This window comes from Rhinopithecus roxellana, chromosome 3 (assembly GCF_007565055.1).
Source record: "Rhinopithecus roxellana isolate Shanxi Qingling chromosome 3, ASM756505v1, whole genome shotgun sequence".
In the NCBI taxonomy this organism is placed as follows: Eukaryota; Metazoa; Chordata; class Mammalia; order Primates; family Cercopithecidae; genus Rhinopithecus; species Rhinopithecus roxellana.
Genome location: NC_044551.1, coordinates 180580376 through 180589982, shown reverse-complemented (window position 1 = coordinate 180589982; position 9607 = coordinate 180580376). Strand labels below are relative to the sequence as shown.

General features: G+C 33.2%; 1 non-coding gene across 1 annotated transcript; it reads right to left on the bottom strand.

Annotated features, from left to right (window-relative positions):
• Positions 1 to 239: 239 nt before the first annotated feature.
• Positions 240 to 344, bottom strand: LOC115896631. The gene has a single exon (XR_004056545.1). It is a non-coding gene; the product is annotated as a U6 spliceosomal RNA (small nuclear RNA).
• Positions 345 to 9607: the final 9263 nt, after the last annotated feature.

The following is a 9607-nucleotide window of genomic DNA, read 5'->3' as shown; positions in this document are numbered from 1 at the left end:
AAAAAAAAAAAGAATGTTAAATACTGGCTCTCAGTCTCCTATCACTTGTAGGGTTTCTGCTAAGAGGTCTGCTGTAAGTCTGATGGGCTTTCCTTCCCCTTGACCTTTTCCTTTAGCTACCTTCAACATTTTTTCTTTCATTTTGACCTTGGAAAATCTGATGACCATGTGTCTTGGGGATGATCTTCTTGTGAAGTATCTTACTGGGGTTCTCTGCATTTCCTGAATTTTGGTGTTGGCGAAGTATGGAACGCTTCATTAATTGTGTGTCATCCTTCACAGGGGCCATGCTAATCTTCTCTGTCTTGCTCCAGTTTTAGTATATGTGGTGCCCAAGTGAGCACTTGAAAGTTAGTTCTGTCAAAGCTTTAAAAATTAAAAGCTCCAAGGAAGGTTTTCTAAAGGCTTCTAAATAATTGTTGATGAAACAATTAAAACATTGATACCAAATCCAGTAGAAATAAAACATATAGCAAACAGTGAGGATAGATCTCACATCTGAATACCATTGCATTCCCCCATCCCTATAAAAATTGCAATTAAATTAAAATGTCATTGAAGAATAATAGGCAACAGTCAACTAGGGTGCTTTCCTGGAATGCAAATAATGGGAAATCGTACAAGAACCATGTTAATCTAGCAAGACAAAAAGGTACTGTTTTTTTGTCTTCTATAAATGCTGAAAATGTAAGAAAATTCACATCTGTTCTTACTAAAAAATAAAAACTACTACAATATTAAGGGATAGATGTATAGGTAAATTTATCTCTTTGAACACAAAGAAAGCAATTATTCAATAATTAATAAGGAAATATAGAAAGCATTATCACAATTTAGCAACAAGAAATAGAATGTCCATTTTTGCCATTATTACTAAATAATTTTGAAAACATGAACTAGGAATGCACAAGAGGAAAAATTAGAACATAAAGCTTGGATAGAAAAATATAAATTGTCGGCCGGGCACGGTGGCTCAAGCCTGTAATCCCAGCACTTTGGGAGGCCGAGACGGGTGGATCATGAGGTCAGGAGATCGAGACCATCCTGGCTAACACGGTGAAACCCCATCTCTACTAAAAAAAAAAAAAAAAAAAAACATAGCCGGGCGAGGTGGCGGGCGCCTGTAGTCCCAGCTACTCGGGAGGCTGAGGCGTAAACCTGGGAGGTGGAGCTTGCAGTGAGCTGAGATCTGGCCACTGTACTCCAGCCTGGGTGACAGAGCGAGACTCCGTCTCAAAAAAAACGAAAAATATAAATTGTCCTTTGCAGATAATATGATTCTACATTTAGAAGACTCCACTTAATTAACTAACAAAAACTAATAAATGTAGATAATAAAGACTTTAGTAAGTGGGCGAATAGTCTAATTTACAGAATTAAAAGAAAAATTTAGTGTCATAAAATGTTTAATATTGCAATTTTATAATGTATTTTAGTATTTGGTAGGAAAAACATAATCATTACTCTGTTTTTTGCATATTTTTATAATTCTTAAATACTTACTCTTTTACAGTAACTATAAGATTATTTTGTGATATGAGATTTTGCCTAAGATATTATTAAATTTCTATAATAGATTGGCTTTAAGAAAATTGACTTCCTTATATGATTGAGCCTCTTATTTTATTATTGCATAATAGTCTTTTAATTTGTTTGAGTTTTACTCTGTGTTCTCTTGAGATTTGTTTCCTTTACATAGATCTTGTTAATTTCTGAAGTATATTTATTAGCATTCATTACAGTTTATTTTAAAGTACTAACACAAATTCAGAAAATTTCTGATGCTTGCTAAATTAATTTTAAAAGATTACCTTTCTAGAATGATACTGTTAGATTTTTTAAGTAAATGTCTTCAAATAGCAATAATTAAATACACAGACATATTTGTATGTGCGTGTGTGTGTGTGTGTGTGTGTGTATGTGTGCTCACAATTGAGTTGGTTAATACGTCCACAATAATTTGTAGCAATTGTGGTGATGGTGGACATTTTTCTTTTATTTCTTTACTTTACTGGGAATGCATCTAGCATTTATCATTAAGCACAAAAGATGTCTAGTATTAAATACATGTTTATGTGTTTGTATACTCATGGGTTCATTAAGAAAGCAATAACTGGAAATGGTGCATGTATCGAAGGAGTTAATGGAGTTACTCTGCAGATGTTGAGGGCAAGAACATTCCAGAAGAGAAAGCACCACCATAAAGGCCCTAGTGTCTGAAATATTGAAGAAGCAGCAACAAGGTCAAGGTGATGGGAGCAGATAACGATGAGAAACGTGGTAGAAATTAGGTCATAGGTAAAGAAGGCCCAAATTTATAGAGCCATGAACATTGTGATGACTTTGACTTTGATTGTGATCACAAAGAGGAACCACTGCAGAATTTTTAGCAAAATAGTGGTATAATCAGTGTTGTATTTTTAAAAGAATCATCCCAGTAATAACATCTCTAACTCTACATTGTCTAAACCTTTAAATGATGTTGTTTCTCATTTTCCTTGAAGCCCAAATTCTCTCTTTTATATCAGAATATAAAGTGGATGATAGAAACTTAGGCAAAAATGCCATTTAAACAATGTTTACTTGTCTTTTGTTATTATTCCCTTAATGAGGATGATTAAAGATTATGCCATTTTTTTCTGATTATTTGCATAAAACTTCAGTGGTCACTGGGTCTTTGACTAGGATTGAATTGAGTTCTTTTTGTCCTTTCCCCTTATTTACCATTCCAACGTGTAAGAATTCAGATTTTAAATAGATTCTCTGAAGTCTAAAGCCTTTACATGATGCATTAAAACTGAGCCATACGCTCTGAGTTATGAGGTGCAATAATTAATTTTCTCATTTCTTCACATTTCCATGTTGTTAAATGTTAATCAATTCCTGCTGTTTTGGAGGTCAAAAATTTAAATGTTAGAAATAATACCCATAAGGAAATACATTTATTGATATTTAAGTTATTGAAAACAAAAGGATAAAGTGAGAAACATTTAATATAGAACTAAATTAATTTGATGTCCCCAAATAAGTATACATTTTATGACTGCCGTCACTATAAATAACAGTAAAATAGCATATATGTAGTTTTATCCTGTGCTTATCAGGTTTTCATAGAGCTATAGAATTTATTTCTTTCCAATTGCTCAGTTTATAATAATTCCACAGGATACTAAGCCGCGTAGTTAGCATATTGTGCCTTCCATGTATTCACTTACTTTATTATTCCTTTATTCAACAACTGTTTATTGAGCACTAGCTGTGTGCCAGATGCTGTATTTGTTGATGCTTTAGATGCAGTAGGAAGCAAAACAAAGATCTCTGTCGTAGTGGAGTATTTATTTTAGTATAGGAAGAGAGACAAAAAGCAAGCATAATAGATTGTGTGAAAGTTTATAAACTAATGAGGGCTGTGAAAAAAATACAGAAAAATAAATGAGAGCCAAGTAAGGGAGACTGAGGCAATGGGGAGAGGAAGTCCAAATAGTTGTTTCAATTTCAGTTGAGGATGTCAGGATAGGCCTTATTGAAAAGGTGAAATATGAAAAGATTTGAAAGATTTGAGGAAGTAATTGTGCAGATATTCTGAGAGTGTTTCTCAATAGGAAAGGAACCCAGGTAGGGTGGACAGGACTAGGAAGAACTGAAAATTAGTAGGAGAAAATATAAGAACATAGCAAGAGGTCAGATCTCATAGGGTATTGCCAATCATTTTAAGGACTTTTTAAACTTCAAGATAAATGGGAGTCATGTCAAACCTTGGAGGAATGATTTCATATGAATGAAGCTTTATGAGAATCATTCTGACTACTCTGTTGAGAATAGGTTGAGGAGGCTAAGGCTAGAAGCAACGAGTTCAGCCAAATTTTTCTATTTGAAATGGATTTCAAATAGAAATAAATGTAAAACACTTTGTGTTTCTTTTGGCTCTGAGAAACTGGAACTTTGGTGATGCAATCAATGTGATGTGCAGAACTGTAGGAGGAACAGGTATGAGGGAGAGACGAGAAGTTGAACTTGAGATGAAGTATTGAGACATTGAACTTGAATTGTCTTTTGAACAGCAAGATGGAGAGGTGTAGTGAGTACTTGGATATAATAAGCATTTAAAATTCTGGAGAAAAACCTAGCCTGGATATAAAGCTTTGAGATTCATTGCATACTCAGTTTGCAAAGCTGTGAAACTGACTGGGCTTTCCATAAAATGAGTGTGAATAGAACAGAGAGTAAGGCCTGTGGTCCTCAACATAAAGAGATCAATAAAGAGAGGAACTGCAATAGAGGCTGAAAAGGAGCAATGGTGTTGGTAGAATGAATTCCATACAGGACTGTATTCATGGGCACAAATCCTGTGAAGGGCCTTATGCTCAAAAGGGCCCAGTCTTAGTGCATTTGGGCCATTGTAACAAAATACCACAAGTTGAGTGGCTTATACAACACACACATTTATTTCTCAGAGTTCTGGAGGCTGGGAAGTCCAAGTTCAAGGTGCCAGCAGATTCAGTGTCTGGTGGGAGCCTGCTTTCTGGTTCACAGATAGTGCTTTCTTGCTATGTCTTCGCATGGTGAAAGGTGCTAGCTAACTCTCTAAGGTCTTTTTGAGAACGCTAATCCCAATCACGAGGGCTCTACCATCATGACCTAATTATCTCCCCAAAAGTCCCACTTCCTAATGCTATCTATCACCTGACAGGGTAGGATTTTAATATATGAGTTTGGCAGGGGACACAAACATTCAGACCATAGCAAACCCCATAATTGGTTTAATGCTCTACTGTTACTGTCTTGAAATTCCTAATTATTTTTGAACAAATTACGTAGTTGTCCTGATTCCATGCCACTCAGGTAATACATCTAGAGCAAACAAGATAACTACCAACTAGATAATGGGCTTTGGTTAAGGTGAAAGCTAAATATTTTTTCATGTAATTTTACATATGTACAGAGAAACAATGATATCTTCAAGCTATAAATCTATTTCTTTCTTCCACTTAATATGTACATATTTCTTTGATATTTTTGATTTCTAATTACTTCATAATGCTTGCTTCTTTTTCATCATCTCTACTAAGATTTTAAAAATTTGGATTCAACAATTGTTTGTTTTTATGATTATATTTTCTTTACTTTCTCTAATCTTATAACCTCAGACCCTGGCACAATTTCTAGTACTTAGCAAATGCTCAATTATTATTTGCTATCAGCTTTTACAAATGTTGCCATAAGTAACTAATTGATCAGTGGCTTTTTCTCATTTTAAAATCTACAATTTCTGCAGCTTTTAGTAAGTTTTCACCTTCTTCTGTTTTACATTTATTTTACTTTAGATTATTTTGAATCATATCATGCATGTTTTCTTCTTCCCAATTTTTTTTTTTTTTGGTGTATTTTTAGTCCTCTTTCTCTTTGTTCTAAATAAACAATAGGTATAAATAATTTAGATTAATAATTAGTCCTCAGCCTTCTTTTCTTATTATCTGCTGTTCCTTTTGTCTACCTCTGTAACTATTACCTTTCCAATATAAGTAGCTATGCCTCTCTCTCCAGATTCAAACTCAATGCTATTCTGGCCACTGGCCATCTTAGTCTCTTTGCTGTTCTGATATCTTGTCCCACCTGTCTGCTACTTCTAAGTGCCTTATTTCTGTTGACTATTATGCTGTCAGTAACCTACCTGTAGAATGTTCTTGGATTCTTACCTGTCATTAATGGACTACTCCTATAGTTTCCGTTTTTAAGTGACATTCCTTCCTTTCTATATCCACAGCCTCCAGCATGATTCTGTTTCTCAGTCTCTCTCTCTCTAGAGGGCCAAATACTTCCCAGTCAGATCCCTTCCACACAAATCAGAATCACATATCCAAAGCACAATTTCCTTTATATTACCTCATCTTAAAAAGAAGAAAATCTCCAGTCTCTCCCTATTGTCTCTGCTTCCCAGACCGTGTCAGACTATTCTAGCATATTATAACCAATCGTGAAGTATATCTTTGATGATAAGTTAGCAATTATAATTAAAGTCTAAAAGTTGTGAATGATTTTCTTTTTTAAAAATTAATTAAGTGTGCACATTATATCACACTTATTCCCTTGCCTTCTGAAGTGCTTTTCTTGAGTAGAAATGAAAGAAAGAAAAGACAGGTGGTAAAAAAAACACAAACAAAATTCAAAAATTACACATAACCCACCAGTCGTGTATCTATTACACAGCTCCTGGTGTCCAACTATCAGTGACACAATATGAATTAGTTATGATGTTCAGGATTTATTATAATCAGTAGCAATATTCATCTTACTTCCTTGTATTTTTTATTTTACTTTATTTTGTTTGTTTTGTTTTGATCAAAACACATGGATTGCTTTGTGCATATGGTAATTGTTCATCTAGTCCACTCTAGCACACACACAGAGCTGCTCACTCCCACACACACAGAGTTGAGAATTCTTGAAATACAGAGATCAGTGCAAGCATAACCCTGGTATGCAAGAACAAATGAACCTGGCTCACATCTATCATCAGCTTATTTGTCATCACTCTGTAAAAGAAGTGGCTTTTCTCTTTATCGTGATCTCCTTTCTTTTGACCACTTTTTTTCTACCATCTTCACAAGTCAGATATTTATATTTCAAGACTCATTTCAAATGACACCTCCTCCTTGAGCTTCATAAAATCTGCCTTTCCTTTAAACCCCGACAGTCCTTTTACCCTACTGAAGACATACTACATTGCCTGTCTTACAGTTATCTGTATATTTGTATTAACTTCCTGCATGACTCCAAATGTTTCTTCTGTATTCATCCTGAGCCCAGAAGAGTATCTTGAAAAGAAGTAAAGACACTTAAACATTTAAACCCTTATTAAATGCCTCATTCTTTCTCGCATGCAAGAAAAACAAAGAAAAAATAAAACAGCTGTAACTAGTCTTAAGGTGAGATTCCTCACTAGCATGCTTGACACTATATTTTCCAAAAGCATAAATTTATTTTTACATGAGGTTAACATTGGGGTTTCTACATTAATGCATTATTAGTATAATCATGATGATTTCTCATGGAAATTGTTAAAACAAAACAAAAGCTTTGTGTTTCTCAGAATTACAAATTCTTTTCAAAATGAAATAGGCATGTTTCCTAGCCATTGAGCATGTGCATCTAAATATCTAGGCAAAATAGACTTGAGCCATGTTATAATGTTCAATCTATAAAACTACATTTTAAATGAAGCTAACATAAAAAATTCTGCGAATGTTTTAATAATACTACCTTAAAAATGTTCCAGGAACTGATATTTGAAATTCTAGAATAGTAAATCATACAAAATAATAATTTACTCTTGAATAATAACTCAAATTTTACGTTAGTTATAAATATATGTCCTCAAACTCTCCTACTGATGGGTTTTTGACAAAATGAGGCCAACATTCAAATAAAGCATAGACAAAAGAAGACATTTAGAAAAGAATGTGTTATAATAGCAATAGGAATACAGTTTGGGAAATTTTATTGAGAATTACTTAAGCAAAGGTGGCAGAAAACACAAGTGTAATATAGATATTGAAGAAGAGTATGCTAACATTTATTACCTTTACCTCTTTATTTCTTTAAACTGAATATATATTTACCAATTTACAGAGGACAATGAAGTAAATCATGCAATAATCTACAGACAATTACATAATATTTATGATTGAACTATTGTAATATTTGATAGTTTAGACTTGCAGTGACATGACAATTCAAGTACATTATTCTTTTGTTACAAGTATAATATTGACGTATATTTAACTCCTCAAATTCTTGCCTGAATGTCATGAAAAAAGCAAGAATATATGTCATGATAGCACTGTAATTACAGAATGATTTTATATTGTCTGAATATGTGCATGTTTGGGCTAGACAGTGAAATCTGCAGCAAATCTTATGATATTTGATATATCTATTTTAAAAACTTCAATAAGCGTTTATTTTTATAGTTATGGAGTTAGAAAATAAACATTTATATTTGTATGTTATTTTAGAATAACTTGAAATGCTACTTCTGTTTCCCCTAACATTTATCAGAAAGAAAACAGTTATTTTATTTTTTAAAACTATTGTATATATTCTACTGAGGTTCACTCCCTAGCAGTCTCTTTTTCTTAAGGAATACATTTTGAATGAGAAGACATCCTAAGGCAGACATTCTAAGTCAAAAATATTACACATATTAAACTAAGGCAGAGACATTGAAGATTATAGAAGAAATATGTGGCAAGTCAAACACTGAATTTCTTACTTCCTGTGAAGGACCTGAATGGAATTTCAACTGTTTGAAATAGTTTCAGGTTGGGAGAATTGCTGGATTTCAAATTTTGGATTTTTCCCAATGTCATATGGTTTTTACACTTAGAAAAATTATATCTCATTTATTAACAAATTTACAATTCAGTAGAGCAATGGTTTTGTCATTAGGAAGGAAGGAATTCAATGTGTGTGATGAAAGTAATTTGAAAATGAATTACTATGGAATTTTTCTTTATATAAAGAAATAACTAAATCTCTGTGTGTACTTTAACACACACACTATGTAATGATCATGATAATTTAGATGAACGGAACTAGAGTAAAGGTTAAATATACAGAAAAGAATAAAGAAACTACACCAGCAATTTGTGACCAGTGGTACACCCAGGTGGGTGAGGGAGTAGAAGCAATCTGCTGCAGTAGGAAGACTATTTAGAATTGCTAGGACATGGTGATAATAAAGAGATAATTTATTTTTAGTGAGTGTTATTATACTTTTACATTCCCTCCTTATTGCTTGTGCTCAGGGTGGATAACTACCCTTGATATTCTACAACTTGTTACTTCTACATGAGACATAATGGAATGGAAAAAATGTCAATTATCCTTTTAAAATGAATATTACAGGTCATCTTTCACATAGAGGATTTATAATAATAAAGATCATAATAGTTTGCAGCTCTAACTACTTCATCATGCATTATCTCATCTGATTTTCGTAACTGCTTGCTGAAGTAGGTATTATCATTTAAATGAGATGTATGGAAGTTAAGTAACTCATTGAAAAGTTCACAAATAGTAGGTGTTGAACCTCAGACAACCCAAAATCTGTGTTCTTCATGGCCACACTCACATGTCTCATTAGATATCTAGTACAGAAAAAGACTTGACAAAGAAACCACTACTGTACATAGATAAAATGATCTTAATCGGCAATGAAGTACTGATTCACCTATGCTTTCTAATTTAACATAATTTGTATAACTATTCATTTGGAAAGCTGCCATTGAATATTTGCTTATTATGTGCCAGGCACAAGGAACTTTCTTTCCAAGATCTCACGTATTCCGCACAACCACATGAGATGAATATTATTGTACCTTTTTAAGATGAGGAAGTCATGTCTACAGAGGTCACACATTTATGTGAAGGGGGAAAAGAAATTTAAGTTTAAGTCCTCCTGACTCCATATGTCATGTCCTTAATTAATAAATTGAAGGCTACAAAATAAAAGAATAAGGAAAAAGAGACCCAAAGTTATCATATTCCTCATTTGATATATACTCAATTTTAGATTCATGACATAGAGTGTTTATCATTGACTCTT